General features: G+C 38.4%; 2 long non-coding RNA genes across 2 annotated transcripts in view; one reads left to right on the top strand and one right to left on the bottom strand.

The window, feature by feature from the left end:
- Nucleotides 1–301: 301 nt before the first annotated feature.
- Nucleotides 302–722, bottom strand: LOC107835717 (uncharacterized). The gene is made up of 2 exons (XR_001661527.1): nucleotides 639–722; nucleotides 302–404 (listed from the first exon to the last, which is right to left on the bottom strand). It is a non-coding gene; the product is annotated as an uncharacterized LOC107835717 (long non-coding RNA).
- Nucleotides 723–3,433: 2,711 nt separating this feature from the next.
- The window catches only part of LOC107835716 (uncharacterized), a 15,952-nt gene continuing 2,890 nt past the window's right edge, over nucleotides 3,434–16,495 (top strand). The window contains exons 1-2 of the long non-coding RNA XR_001661526.1: nucleotides 3,434–3,508; nucleotides 8,832–8,836. This is a non-coding gene — a long non-coding RNA (uncharacterized LOC107835716). The remainder of the gene's footprint in view (nucleotides 3,509–8,831; nucleotides 8,837–16,495) is intronic.

Below are 16,495 nucleotides of genomic sequence, written 5' to 3'. Positions count from 1 at the left end.
GAACTGTTAGTAATGTATAAGTAGAATTTATTAATGAGGATATTGATTTGTGCTGTTTAGTCACTAAGTCTGTCATGACTCGTACTGCTTTGACATCAGTCAGTGACTGATAGCTTAGCATACAACGGCAGTTTTTGGCTGTAATTGTATTTAAAGACTTGTGTGTCACCTGTAAACTCCTAATTTAATCGTGATTTTATTTCATCGCAGTGGGAGCTAATTCAACTGACTGCTTTTGTACTGTTATCACTACGTGTTAGATACTCTGTGTATGTTAACGTAGATCAACAGCAAGCCAAACTCAATTTCATGAGCCAGGAAGCTGAGCGTCTTGCTCCTTTATTACGTTTTCTTGACAACTTTGATCAGTGGTGTGGAAAAGCTCAATGAAAGGTTGAGTGAAACTATAAGAAAGAAAAATAAAATATGTATCAGCTCTAAATATACAGAATAAACTTCTAGAGTCTGAATATAATTAACCTGAGCTGCAGTTAAAAAACAGTTACGTAGCAACCGTTGCTATGTAAATAAAAAAACTATCAAAATATGGCTTTTCTAGAACAAACACATTTTGGAAAACAATCTCAAACTAAACTAACAAAACATATAACACCAAACAGAACACAGATTGAACTTACAGCCATTGTTTTCGAAGGTGTGATAAAAGATTGACAACACAGGAGGTGAAGTTCATACATTAACAGGCAGGCTTTCTCTCTACGAACAGGTATTCCAAACTGCTACCCACAATGCACTGTTCTCTAAAAATTCTCCTTCAAAATAAAATACAGAGAAATTAATAGAACTTTTTTAAAACTAATTAAAACATTTCCAACATCCAGCCTGGGCAGAACAGCTTTCATATACCCGCGATTGGTAGACAGGCTCTAGGCTAAACATTGTACCTTTAGCATTTGCTACTCCGATAGCAGGAGCGGAGCACCGCATTCGGATCTTCATTAACCTCGTCTGCTCAGCATTTGTGACGCCATTAACATATCATTTAAGCATATCCAGACACATTCATCCAGATATTTACATAAATCAAGTAAGGTAAGGTAACTTTATTTGTATAGCACATTTTCAGCAACAAGGCAATTCAAAGTGCTTATTTCGTAAAGTAGCCATTTACGAAATAAGAACTTCTGATAATAAAATGTTAAAAGCTGTTAAAGTTAATGTTATGAGACATCTAAGTTATTAAAAGTTTGTGTTATGCATCTGTTTTATTATGGTGCAGATTTTGATGCAAACCCAGACCAATTAGATTGTTTAATCAATAAGCTTTCTTTGTCCCTTGAAAAGTGATGGCTATTTTAATGTAATGAAGTGGATCTAATTTTCTATTATTTTAGTAACCCTGAACCGGATTCCTTACAGTGACACACATATTAATATATTTTAATAACATATGTAAAGAGTGATTTTTTGTGACATCAACTTGGTCTCAGTCTCAATAATTATATTTTTGGTACCTTGTAGCTTCTTAATTTAACAAACTGTTTTTACTCTTATTTTGCTGTTCATATCAGTCTTGATGTTTCCAGTTTTCTGGAGCGCAACTCGAAGCTCGACGTCATTCTGTCATGAAATGGTGGTGGGGTGCGGTGAGGAAGAATGCCGAGGACTCAGGTAGAAGGATAAATGATGATTTAATGAGGAATGAACAAGCTCATACAGTCCAGGATCCGGCAGCACAGCCAAACGGAGGCTGGGCTCACACTGGTAGCACGGAACACAACAGACTGCAGACGGGAGTGGGCGACACAGGACTTCACCAGCTCGACTGTGACACCTAACAGCTAAGACAACTTAGACACTAAACGATTGACAAGGATCCAGAGACAACAGGTGGACTTAAATACACACGGGGTAATCAAGGGAATGAGAAACACCTGGGATCAATCAGGAGCAGACAGGACAACACAGAGGCTCATAAGAGACAGGGCCAAGAAAATAAACACACAGAAAAACTCAAATCCTCACACATTCACAGGTAACATTAATATCATCTGTGAATATAGGAAATATATATGCAATATTAATATTACCTGAGAATTAATATAATATACATATATATATATTGTTGTGGGGTATATCTAAGCCCTGTTGGTAAAATTCTGCCACATTCTAAGACAGTTCCAGAGGTTACAAATCAGTTTAATTCAACAAAATGGCAAAGGATTCACTAAGACGAGATCTTAGTCAAAGTCTATGCAATACCTGCGATCCAGGAATTTATTTATCAAATTCCAGAGGAAGATTGGGAGGATTTTGAATCGTTACACCTGGATGAGAGCATCACAGAGAGGACCAAATACCTGCTGCGCTACCTGACGGAGGTTTTTTCTGATTTTGTTTTGGACTTACTTGAGAACCTGAAGTACAAATATGGCGACTTAAAAGCCATATTTGGAAACCTGGTTTCTCAGGCTTTTGCCCAGGCTATGGGGATTGAAGAGAACATTCAGGCAGAGTGTACTCATGTATTTAACTTGCTTTTCCTAAAGCATGTTATATCTTTGGTCTCATCTCCTATGGATGAGGAAGACCCCATAGCATTTCTCAAGCTGGGTTTAGGGCTCAGTTCTTTGGTGGAACCTGTTATCGGTATTGTCCAAGAACTGATAACAATGAGATGTAAAATCGAAGAACTGAAATGTCCTATGTGAAACAGAGAAAAGACACAATACGACTTTTTGTGAAGTTGTTGATGTATCAAGGCATCAGGGAGTCCAAGACATGTTGCCGTCTTGAGTACCTGAAAGAGCGCAGAGGTTGTCCACAAAGTCTGCACTAAAATTGAGGGACAGCCAGTCCCTCAATTGAAGCAGAAGTGGCTTCCGAGTCTGGCCAAAAAAGGTTTTCAGTGACCAAACTAAACCCTTGGGCTGTTCTGCTGGATGGACTCTGGCTTTCATGGAGCATCAGGTAGTCGACAACATAATCGTGTTGTGTCTTGTAAGTCAGAAAAAGAGGGGGCAGTTTTATTACAATTCGTTTTTCTGGTGCTGGTAAAATCTTGACACGGTATTTCACTAAGACGACGTCAGACACTGATTTTAGAAACCATTTCAACTGTAGTTAAGATGATTTTTGCTTTAGGTTCAGGCCTTGGATTTGTTGTCACAAAGGGAGTAGAAAAATTGCTAGGATATAGGATAACAGATAATAATGCTACTATGTGATCTGGAAAATTGTTTTTGAAACCGTTTTTTTTTCTTCAAAGTAAAGCAATATTTAACAGTAATTTTCTGAGTACCCTAAGTCAGATAAATCTCACAACACTGCCTATATCGAATAATGCCAAGTAAAACATTCGTTCAAAGTCATATGCAGGTTGCATCAAAATAAACAATCAAACAATAGTTACTAAATCAAAACAAAACTTCCTGAGAGCATGGCTAGCTGATTAATGCCGACTCTGATTGGCTGTTTCTGACTGAGTGGAGTAATTCTGCAGAACACAGGGAGGAGGCAGAGGAGATTGATCTTTTTTTTTTTTTGAGTATCTATCTCATAGTGAAAGCTTTAAAACGTATGTAAAATCTTTTTTTGTTTATTTGTTTTAGTTACGTGCTGCAGCTTTAAGCAGATGTCCGGTGTGAGAGTTCACTGCTGGGTTTAGCAGAAACGGTGCTATGTTAGTAAAATATTACGTCCCAGAAGCGGCGGTCCAACAGCGAGAGCAGAACCAGCGTCTTACACCGCTAGCCCGAAGACTTAAATTATGTTTCAGGTTATCTGCTCCTGGAGTGGTGGAGAGCGCCCCTCCTGAGGACTTCCTTGTTCTGCTGGGGGATTTCAACTCTCCTGTGGGCAATGATGTGAGCATGGACAGGATCTAAACCCGAGTGGTGTTCTGTCATCATGTATTGTCCATAACAAACACCATGTTCAAGCATATGTGGTCTTGGCACCAAGACTCGAGTTCAGTGTTAGACTTTATTGTCATCTCATCAAAACTGTGGCTGAAAATCAACAGAACAGTGTTTAGCTTTTTTTCTTACTAACTATTCTAACATTGTTTTTTGGGTTTTCTTAGCATTGTACATTGTGCATACATTTTTTGTGTTTGATAAACAGCTTGGTGTCTTTTTGGCTCACTATATGAATGTTTTCTGCATGTTTATTCAATTAGCATAAGTGAAGAAAATGTTTTCCTTTTTGTGTCATATCCTTCCTGATGGTGTCATTTCATCCTACTTATTTGCTATGCTTTTTCCATTTCTTTTAGAAATTGTGGAGTACTTATTACTTTAGACCAACATTTAACTTTTTACTTTTGACATTGAAGCAACACATGGAGAAATTCCTGTTAGTTTATTACTTAGCAACCCAGATCAAGAATCAAACATGGAGAACCACCATTTAGCTATACAAATCTAGAACTCAACCCACAACTGAAATGAGAACTTTATACCAGTAGTCCAATTAGAAATGTACTTGCTAAGAAATATGTCAACATGTTTCATGCTTATTTTTTTGTGTTATTTTAAACTTCCAGTTGCTCTGTGCAGAGAAATTGATAAATTAGTTATTCCATCTTCTTTTCTTAAACAAAAAATGCTGTTCACATTTTGGCATATTGTGCCTTTTAATCTCTGCTTGTTTTGTGTACTCACACACATCAGAAATATTTTTAGTCAACAAATTTGTTTTTATGGATCTTGTAAACAACAACAACAAAAAAAAACAAGTAGATGAAGTGAAAAAAATTAAAATGCAAAATGAGTTTTTTTTGCTGCCAATGAATATACACAGAGAAACTAATTTGTTTTTCTGTTACTGCTCAGGATAAAAAAAGAAGAAAAAAAATCTATGTGAAAAAGAAAAGGTTAACTTGCGATGCAACAACAGATGTCCTCATGAAGACAGGAGCTGGTCTAAATTAATAATATTCTTTCAGAGCTCCTGCAGGTGGAATATTTTTATTTTTTATTTTTCAAACTATAAGGAAGTGGTAAAACTGAGGAAACAAAATCTCTGAGATTCCTTGAGAAAGAAAGGGAGGGGGAGGAGTAGATTTTGGTTCAGGTTTTAAAGGTTCTTGGTAAAAATGCTTGAAGAAAGAACTTGTGACCTGCAAAAAAGTAACTAATGAGACAAGATTGAACGTGTCTTGGGACTTTTAAGGTTCTATATAAAGTCACTGATCAGCCATAATGCTAAAACCAGTTAACTTATGGTTGCTGGAAAAGCTTTGGGTCTTAGTTATGAGGTACTGTTGGAAAACATGCATGTGGTTCTCCTTTTTTATTATTCTCACTGCTTTGTACAACACACTACCACCATTAGTCAGTGTTCTTGGATATGAAAAGCCTCCAACCTTGCTCTTCTCTGATCATTAAATGTCTTTTTCAGAAAAGATTTAGGTTGTACTTCTGGCAACTTTAAGTTGCCGCTCAAAGTGTCGATTTTAGAGCTGCCACTTGTTTCTCGGTCCTTCTCAGTTTGCGTTGATGTTAAACTCATGTTCCGGAACCTTCCGGTTCACGGCGCTACGTGCTTTTTTGGTTGCATCGTCATAATCTGTTTCTTTCCAGTTGAAACTAGGACCTACCTTGTTGGGCGTTCACATGAAAACGGTCTCAAACGCAACTCAAAACTGGACTTAGAAGGGACAAGGTAAATTAATCTCAAATTTCTGGAAAATCTCTGACCTCAGCAGTATTTAAAAAAAAGAAGAAGAAATGGATGGATTAATGCTTTAAAGCCAGGAAAGTTCTGAGCCAGGAAACAAATTAATATAAATAAACTCGACTTTTGACAAGAAGAGTGTAGAGGTTGGGGTCAGTCAATCAAACATCAGTGGGGATGTGGGTGTATTTTTTGAGTGTGTGTGTACATTCAAATTTGCACAAGCAGTTCGTGTTAGTAACTCCACTCCAGAAAAATCACAAACTAAAAGCACAGAGTCCAAATTTATGCTTACTGATACATATAGTATATCTTACAATTAATATAGGGACACAACAGAGTTGTGTCCTACAGCGTGTGATGTTGAAATATGAAGGTCATCTTCTGACCAAGCCATCTCTTTCTCCTCAAAGTGTTGCAGCCGAAATAAAAGAAAAGAAAAAAAATCGGAGCTACGGCGACATTTTCAAAAGTCATTGTACTGTTTAAAGCTGCCTCCGCATGCTGCGACGCAGAGCCATTCTGCCTAATAACCACCAAAAGGATAACTTTCTCTGCAGTGTGCCGTGTAACACAAAAGCAGCTTCAATCACCTTTTGATGAGGAGGAAGGACTGGGGGAAGCAAATTATGTTTTAAGAGGTGAAAAGGCTCTAAATCATAATACAAAAATACTCCCAGGAGCCAGCAAAGAGCCCAGGGTTCTTTTTATTTTTTTTAACAGTCCTTCTACATTAGCCGAGGCTGGAGTTTGCGGCGAAGGGGAGCTGTGATTTAAATAGGCAGCCTGCTGGATCATAGCCCGTCTTGCTGTTCTCTGGCTACAGGCTTTCCGCCTGCATGGTGATCATAATTGCTCTTGCTCAGAGGACATGCTGCTTCCGTCAGGGCAATGTCCTGATGCATTAGGACCGTGGAGGCTCGGCTAAGCAGAACCTGCCATAACTGGTACAACCTCCCCTCTCTTCTGAACATCTCGGAAAGTTTGTAGTGGCAAGTTTTACAACTAACGAGAGCATGTTGGATCAGAGAACACTTCATGATTCGACACCTACGCCCATCCAGATCCGGATATTTCTAACATATTTCTCTGTTCTTCATAATGACGTTAAGCTATGTCCATTTAAGCATTTAAGCTATGTCAGAATATGTCCTCCATGTGCTAAAGGCTTCAAAAATAACCGCAGGAGATGAAAAACTGGTAGTAAAAGTTGGTCAGGCAATGGACTATACTTGTGTGGTGTATTTATGAGCATTCACCATCTAACTTTTAGTTCAACTGGGTAATTAATTTAAAAATACTATGAAACAAATCCTTTATAAACGTGCACGTTTTTTTTGTTTTTTTTTAACTAAGTTGGTCCAACCTAAATCCAAACAAGGTAACGGCCATTTACAATTTTAACAATGCATTTTTCTTTTTATTGACTCAATCAACTGATTATCACATCTCAAAATGTGACAGCAGTTTCATATAGCTAATGCTAATGCTAAGTCATCTTGATCGGTACTGAAGGCCTAAGCTAGTACTGATCACATTCTTTATTTTTGTTTGGAATAAAAGTTTTGCACGAAGTCAAAGCACAATGATTTCGACAAAAGAAAATCACAAGCCACACATGGTTACTGGGTGACTAAAAAAAATGAAATAAACTTATTTTATACCTGTCCCACGGTATTATCAGTAAAACAGACGAGGAGTTCTAACAGTTGTAGTTCTTGTAGCAACAACAGATTTTGTGGGGGGTGGAGTGGGGGAGGGGATTGCCTTGGGAGCATAGAAAGGATTAAACCAGCCTCTCACCCAGTGACTGCTGAAGATATGAGGTATCCATCCCACAACAAATAGAGCGTACAGAAGTTAAATTTGAAAAATTATATCCTAACATTGATCTTAGTCAAAGTTGGATAAAGTAAAAAAAATGTCAGTTGACACAAAGCCTCAACAGAAAACATTTTCTCATGTTTAGTGCTGTTATTCTTGTGCATTAACGCCACCTTCTGTAGGCAGTTAGCTAGCTGGCAAAAAGAAAAAAAAGTTAGCTGGCAGCTAACCAGTTGCTAGACTTGTTTTTTTTTTCCAAACAGCTACATTTATTTATTTTTTCCAGAATTATCTAAGCAAACTTTTGAATTGATAAAAACATGTTTTACAATTAAAAAGGTCTTTACTTTCGAAGATAATTGTACCCTATTCGTTTATGTTGTCTCTGTAAAACAGTGTTGTTAAAACATCATATTAGCGGCATACTAGGGTTGAAATTGCGTGTGTCTTTTACACCTAGTAAAAGTGTCACAGTGGGTTTACTGAAATATCGGTGGCCTACTCATCCTAATGTATGTTTTGTTTTCCTAGAGGGGCAGCCAGATAGCTCAGATTCACCAGTGATGAAGTGCCAAATTAGTGGCCAGATGTCAAACAGAGAGAGCCTGGGCTCCTGCAGCCCATCGCTCCTCATCAAGCACACCAAGCCCTTTCTAATATGCTGATGATAAAGTAACGGGCGCTGTGATAGCCGTTCTGCTAAATGAGGCATTTGAAAGCATGACTCATTTTTCATAATCCCGGCGAAGTCAATTAAGGGACTTTTGGAGCTCAGGGAGCCCCAAGGAGACACCGAGGTGCAACGCTGGAAAAGGAGACGCGAGTAAATTTAAAGTCGCTCCAAGAAGAAAAACGAAGACGTCTCAAAGGAGAGGCAACGTAGAAAAAAAAACAAAAAACTTAACGACAGTGTGTAAAGTAGAAGTGACATAAAAGTGCCAGGCACAGAGACGGCAACATTAGTTTTTGTCTGTCCGAACTGTCGGTTTTATGACTCTGACAGGAACAAAGGCGTGAAACCCAAATTGCTTGAAGTTAAAAAGTTGAGTAATGTTATATTTTTCTGTGGGTTCATCTTGTCCCAGATCCAGTTCTGACAGGAGGAAGCTGACAGGATGAAACTACCTTCCTGAGTACCTTTTGTGAACAGTTTCTAAAAGAAGAAACACATCTTTGTAAAGGTGCCTTGCAAAGGTATTTACCCCCTGTCCCCATACAATTATTTATTGCAATCCAAATAATCTGAAAGGTTTATAGAGAAGGCTGGGACATGTGGAGATGATTGTTTGACGAAGGATGAAACTTACACAACAGAGTGTCTTCAGTCAGAGGCTTCTTCAGAGTCGCTGTAACACAGACTGCTACAGGAGATGTTTAGAAACATTTATCACTTTCCTTGCACTTCATATCTGGACAGTGTTTTAACTCATACGGTTCCAATAATAGTGGGATTTGTGGTTATAACCTCACAAATTGTGAAACAGTCTTAAAGTACGATTTATTTTTGAAAAGCCCTGTATTATACCGGATGTTGGAATCGTCTCTGAATCTCCAAAATTTATTTATTTTTACCCCCCAAAGGCCGACTGCCGGTGAAAGCCTGAAGGAGTTTCTCTTTGTAAGACGAGAAGCTTCGTCTTCTTCTTTTCCTTCCTCTTCTCAGAGGGATTCTGATTCAATCATGCTTTTTTCCCTTTCATGAGATAGATGGAATAAATAAATAGATAGGTGCTTATTACATAAACAGATTTTTGCTGCATACTGATGAGGTTTAGATCCAAAATCCATTTTATGAAATGGTCAGCTGTAATAACGGAGCGTCTGTGTCTGTCTGATCAGCACAAACACTCTAAAGACACTGAATATAAAAAAATCAGTTTTATTTTTTGGCTCAGCAACTGTTCCATGAGGCCGTTTATTGGAACTGGACTCTCCAAGCAAAATCTTGATATAAATACAATAATTAGGACTAATAATGTTTTTCTTTGGCAGATTGTCAGCTTTACTAAAAGTTTTAGGGTTTTTTCATAGCTTTATTTTGGCATCATACAAGCGAACTAAAAAGCTCAATGGAATAATTTGGAACGCTATCAATGCAACGTCGATAAACTGAGGAGCCAAAACAAACCTTTTGTCTTTCAATTGGTGTGATGAACGCACGATGGTGTGAGAGGCTCCCTGCAGTGGATTCGTTATACATCCCATCAGGGATAGTTTTCCATCAGGGATAGATTTGGGTTATGGCAAGAATTTGAGGTCTCACCCAGCTTAAAACCATCCAGACGTTTTTTTTTTTTTTTTTTTCTACTTGTTAATTTTCTGAATATGTCAAAAATAAAAACCCAAACATCCTGCCTTAGGTCACAACAAATTAGCATCCTAATAATCTCATACACATAAGCGATGCTGCATGGGATTGTAGCGTGCAGAGAGTTTTGTGCTCACCAGCAACGAAGCATGAGTTTTCACAAACAGGAGCTCTCACATCGCAACAACAAAAAAATTGTGCTACTACATCCCCTGTGTTACTGGCTGTAACACAGAGGAAGCCAACCTGCTGCTGTTCTGTGGTTCATATTCAGTGTGATACACACAATGTCACCAAACAGCACAATGACTACTTGTCACCTTACAATAATAGACAAACACCAGAGTTCACGTTAGACACGTTAGCCATGCCTCTCACTGAACACAGTTAGCTAGCTCCTCTGTGATCCAGGCTGTAACACAGAGGAAGCCAACTTGATCCTTGTTGTTATGAACTAACACCACCACCATAACGCATTGCAGTTTTGCCAAGCGGGGTCTGACATACTTCACTGTTGCACACGAGGGTTAAAATCAGATTTAATAATTTCAAATTATAAAGCTTAGTTTTTACACTTTTTCAAAGTAAACCCAACAATTTCTTGAAATCTTAAGCGACTCTTTCAATTGATCTGTGCTGAAACCTTTCTTAATAAACAAATGTTAAAGTTCTAGATCCATGGTTAAAATTCAAGTATTTATGGAGCCCCCTGTAGTTCTGGATGGGCTTACGCAGCTGCTTAGTTTGCTTTGCCTTGGGCTGGCACCATTCGCAATAGAAGATACTCGCAATGAAAGATACGGTAACACAGTCAAAATAGCTGTTACCTTTGCTGTGCAAATAACACTCAAGATGACAGCCAAGACATATGCTTTGTTTTAAGTGAAAAACCAACTTCTTTTAGGGTTAGGACAGAAAATAAATAGAAAAAGAATTAAGGAAAGACATGTTTGGTTGAAATTTAAAACAAGATTTTAAGTTTTTATTACCCTAGGAATCTTCAAGAACCAAATATATGTCCAAATATATCAATTAGATTTTCTTCTCTGACTCAGCCCTCTCCTTTCATCTGGGCTGGGGACCAGCTCCAGGAGCACATTGCAAACCTGTCAAGTTTTGGATTTCATAAATAACACAGTAACTCTCTGTCCGTCCCCTGCTGCCGTCGGACCGGAGTGGGGGTCCGACGGATTTTCAAATTTGTGCATCCCTAACATTTTCTTTTCTGTACTTGTAATTAACCAGTAACAATAACGGCTGACTTTTTATGTCAACCTGGAAGAAAATTATACCAAAATCTGAAATTATATTCAATTTAATAATAAAGCAGTAAGTCCACAAAGACACCTATAAAAAAAAAAGAATGTCTATAGCCAGTTCCTCCTCGCAACTTCAGGGTCTGGAGCATCAGTCATGGTTAGATCGGCTCGACTCCTGCAATCAGTTCAGGATGACACTGCAGCTCCGCCGAGCCTCAGCGAGAAATGCTGATGTCATCAGATTTCTAATGGAAAACAGGAACTAGATGTCGAGGTCAGAAAAAATAAATAAAAAAATACTCATTTTCCAGCCAGGCAGGCTCTGATGAATGGATTGAACCATGCCAAAAAGTGAAAACAACAACAACAAAAAAACTTCTGCCTCTGTTCCTTCGATTTTCTTTCAAAATTGCCAGCAACTTTATGGAGGAGCAATGACATGGTGTATTAAATCGAAATTAGCCTATGGAGAAGCTTCAGCTTACATGGGCTTGGAGGGGTATTATGAGGAACTGCTCCTAAGTGACCCATTAGCTGGAATTGATTGGTTGATTTAACTCCAGTGAATCGGACGTGGATGCGAAAGAGCATCAAAAAAAAAAAAGCATCTCCAGCTCAATGCAATATTTCAACCGCAGCGGCGCACAATGGGGAGAAAAAGAGCAACAAAGGGAAATTACATAATGAATAACATAACGGAGCAAAAGCAATTTCTAAACTCTTAAATGCGTTCGGCATTCAGCTGAAAAGGAATTAATCGTGAGAGATGCATGAAAGAAAATCTTCAGCTGTGGTTCTGTGGAGAGCAAACAATGGGCTTTGGCTGATAATAATGGAAGGAAACTTCAACGAAAAGTCAGATAAAGCACGACGGGCACAAATAGAAATAGGACAGCATGTAAAAGTCTCCCCATTCTGTCAAAGATTACACGGTGCATTCGCACCGCTCAAACTTTTACATTTTGTCACAGTAGAAAACATAAATGGTAGTTTAAATCTGATTTAATGTGAGCGACCAACACAAAGGAAGTAGTCCTTGTAAAGTTGAGTGAACGAAAGTTGAAAAGCAAGGCAGGCATTTGTATTTAACCACCTGAGTCTATCGTGTCAAAGTATTAGCTATCATTGCAGGTAGGTACCTTTAAGCTAAGCTGTATATCTACTCTTTGCAGCAAAACCCACTCATAAATAAGTTTTAATCTATGCCAAATGAAGCCACGCCTATTCGCAGTTCAGTATTCGCAGTTTTTTCTGTGAAAGGCAACTACAAATTCTTTATGGAAAATTCACCTATTCTCTGCGTTTTTCTGTATGAACATTTCTAAAATATTCAAGAAGAAACTGCAGCTTGTGGCTGGGATGCTTTTGTGTCATTTACAAAGGAAAATGGATGTCATGTTGACGCTGATTGACTGTTTACCCCAAGAACGAACATAAGGATGCTGAATTGTGGACGCTAGCTTCAGTTTCCACTGTGAGTATTGAGGTATAAAAATATATATTTGGCATTTCAACTATTAAAACAGGCAGTTTTAAGCAAAGATGTGAATTTTAACCAATCAACAACAGTTGTGGTACCCAATTCCTGCAACCTTCCACATAGAACTGGTTTAATGTTCAGCTGTGTTGTCCTGGTGAAAAGGTCAACCTTCCTCTCAGTTTAAATTGTTTTGCCGATTGTTAGCAGACGTCTTTCCATGACTTTACCTGTAGAGAAAGTCTTCCCCACATCATGATATCGACACCAACATTTTCACGTGGAGGTGACGTATTCAGCTTAGTTCGGTTTCACTTTACTTTGGTAAATTATCAACATTACACACAGAAAACAAAACAAAATGATAATTTACAAACCCGTAATTAACCACAAAAGGGAATAGGCTTATGCTCGACTACCATGTTCAGGTTAATGTTTTCCATGTAAGCCAAGAACTTTTGAGTCTTAGTTGAACAGAGAACCTTTTTTCACTCGTTTTCTGTGTCGTCTACACAATTTGTACCAAACTTAATGGGATTTCTTATGGCTTTTTTTCCCCTTTTCATTCTTCTTTGAAGCCCAGATTAATTGCTGTTCTGACAGTGGTTATCCACCCGAGTTGCAGATCCCCTCAACTCCTCCAGAGTTGATAAGCTGTTTTTATAAACAAAACTTTAATGCTTTTGTAGATGCACTGTTGTTCCAAACGTTTTCCATGTTTGGAAAATATATTGCAGATGTAACTCTTGGAACATTATTTGATAACCTTACTGACTAATAGTTTTTCAACCACAATCATGCACCACTTTATGTAAATCTATCACATAAAATAGACAAGACTGTAATACTTTAGCGAGGCATTGCAACCGGGGGTTCATGAATAGAACAAAGGCAAACCATAATAACAGACAAAAATGTGAATTGTAATTTGTAAAATCATCACTTTAATAAGGTGCTGAACATTTGTGACAGTCGTGTTTTATACCAAAGGAACTCAAAGTAATAACCAAATCACCGGACGCTACATAGTGTAAAAAAAATCAAAACAGAAAATGACCTTTGACATAATCCAGAGGTAAAATATTCACAGTGTGGAGAGAAGGAGGGGGTTGAATGCACTGCGCTGGATAATTAAGGCAACACATCTGCAGGTGAAAGAACCTTTTCTTTACAAGGCGAGAGAGGAAAAAACAGCACCAGGAACAAATTACGCAGCCTTCTTTATCTCCAGAGGGAAAACATAAAAAAAAACTTCCTATAGTTTCTGGGAGAAAAAAAAAACACACCAGAAAATAAGCATGTTAGACAAAACCTATTTTTTCCCTCTACAGCAGAGATTAATATTCAGATGCTTTTGTTGTAGTGGCAAATCCATGAGATGGACTACTACTTCGTTTTTTTTATTTATTTTTTTTTTTAGTAAGTTGTTGCAAAGGACGCTGCTGGTGCTTTGAACAAAAAAAATTGTTAATACGCTTGTTTACTTATAAATAAAAGTTCTGTCATCAAACTTCTTATTTCTGGCTGTTGTCTTGTTAGTGTTGAGGCTTTTTTTTGTTTCAATAAATACTGGCACATCGCTTAGGAAGAAAAGTGAATGATTTAAAAAAAAAAAGCTGTACAAAACAAATTAAAGTTATATTAAAATTATGGACATAATTAGTCATAAATGGGCTGAAGAACAGAACAGAAAACCCTCCAGTGAGTCCGGTCGCAAGGCCGCGTCTTTGGCTGGCGTCCAGTTGTCGATCTGACGGCATCTTTCTCTCTCTTTTTTTTTTTTTGCATAATATTCATTTTGAGAGGGCGATAAAACACAATTCAAGTGACTCGCTTTTCGCTGACGGGCAATATCACAGGTCGCTTAACGCTGCAGGGTCAGTTAAGCCTCCCGGTGAGTCATGGCCGGCACTAAAACACGAGGAGGTCCCAGTTTTAATTCCTGAAGGGACCAGTCCTCACTTCAATGTGCATGAAAGTCGCTCGGCGATGAGCCTTACTCTGTCTGACGTCCCTTTTGTAAACTTTGAGGAGAGTTTTCCGGTTACTTTTGAGATGAGGCGAGTGAGACGTAAAGTCACTCTATAGAAGCTTCCAAACTATCTGCGACGGGGAAACTGTTTGTTCAGGTGGGTCTGCCTCAAGTCATTCACGGACAAACAGAGGAAACCGTTAAAAACAGGTCGAACCATCATCAGACCTCGAGCTAGCTACTTCTAAGGTGTAAACATTGACGCCTCTCTACGGCGGAAACGTGCATCACCCTCACCGCGGCTTTACAGGCATACATATATACATTTACGTCCTAAAATTTTACATCTCACAAAGAGCGTAGAGTTTCCCGACTTGCTCTCCGTGTCCCTTTTCTCCTCTTCTCTGTGCAAGAGCAGGTGTTTAAATAGCCTCGATTTTCTTCGGTTTTTTTTTCCTCGTAAGTGTCACACGGACACAAAGACGTCCAGGTAGAGACGATCGTAGGACTCCCTGAAGAAGAGGACAAGGACGAGGCTGAAGAGACACGAGCCGGTTACACACCAGTTCAGCCACGACAAATCTGTGCGAGACAAAAACAAACAGAGAAGATAAAAGTTTAGACACGAGGTTTTTAGTACAAGTTTAGAGCTAGGGTTTCCAACCTGAGGCTCTGGAGTTTAAAGTGACTCTTTATAACTTTGACTAAAATGATAAAGAATCAACAAACATGCTAAAATGTAGATTTTTAGAGATTCGGTGGCATTTATTGTAATACTGATAAGAGACAATAAAAAAGTAAGTACAACTTATTGTGCTTGTCACTGCAGTCAGAGCTACACAAATCAAAAATATTGATCTGCATTGAATCATTTTCATCGATGCTCTAATGGAATGAACAGTAGGGAAAATACACAATGCTGACGGTCAACCAGTTTTTAGGGTTTCCAAACATCATCCATCGTTACAAACGATGCATCACAAGTAAAATGATGCCCAAATTAAGCCGTACATAAATCCTGAGCAATGCGCCAGAATATATTTGCACCTTTAGAAAGAGTCATCAACATATATATTGAACCCAAATGAGAGTCAGTCAGATGCAAAGTGATTTATGCACAGGCCTAACATATAATCAATGAGAATTTCTGACGTACCATAAAGTAAATATGAGCTTGTGCTGCTCTTTTACAATCATTCTGAATAATTCAATGGTATTGGCGGTGTTCCCTGCTACCACTGACCTACACTTGAACCTAAATGTTGTGTAGAAGGAGCCGTTTTATTTGCCTCGGTTTGTTCAGGCTCCATTAGGCACAGGGGAGTTGCTCTGGCTGTCTTCGTTAACGCTGAATTTGTTGGACAGGTTGGGAAGCTCACACCGCCACTGAACCCCTAATTCCACGTTACCATAACACCTCTAAGACACGTGCTTCTCTTCATCAAAATTAATGATGCCAAGACTGTTTAAAACACATAAAACATACACATCAGCCAGATGGCATTTGATTTTCTCTTTAAAAGCACCAAGTCTGGTAAACTTGACCTGTTTGGAGAGGGAATCTCAGCCAGTGGTGCTTTGCTCTGGAGAGCAAGACAAACTAAATGTAGGAAAATCAGGTCAAGACAAACAGTGGGGGGTCTGGGACACAAGCCAGGACCATGTCCCGCAGCGGCTCTGCTTCGAGTGCAAGCAGCTCTTCATACGAGCGTCAATCACCTCAGACGATCGGTGTGTAAAGAAACGTTAATTTTTCCAAATCCGAGTCAAATTTCAAGTGAAGAAAATTAACACTCTCTCATCAAACTACTACTTGCAATACAGAACTGCAGAAGTTTATTAATTCAAACATTCCTTAGGTCAAATTTAACACAAACTCTTGCCAGCTTTATTTATTTATTGAACATTCAAATCAGCATGTAAAATACTGCCAGTAATTAATTTGAAAATTAAAAGATATATTTACTCTAGAAAGTAAAAAAAAAATCTACATGGAACATTAACACAATTCAACA

This window comes from Poecilia formosa, unplaced genomic scaffold (genome assembly GCF_000485575.1).
Source record: "Poecilia formosa unplaced genomic scaffold, Poecilia_formosa-5.1.2 Scaffold19, whole genome shotgun sequence".
Taxonomy (NCBI): Eukaryota; Metazoa; Chordata; class Actinopteri; order Cyprinodontiformes; family Poeciliidae; genus Poecilia; species Poecilia formosa.
The sequence above is the reverse complement of the archived record's forward strand: the minus strand, read 5'-3'. Positions and strand labels throughout refer to the sequence as shown.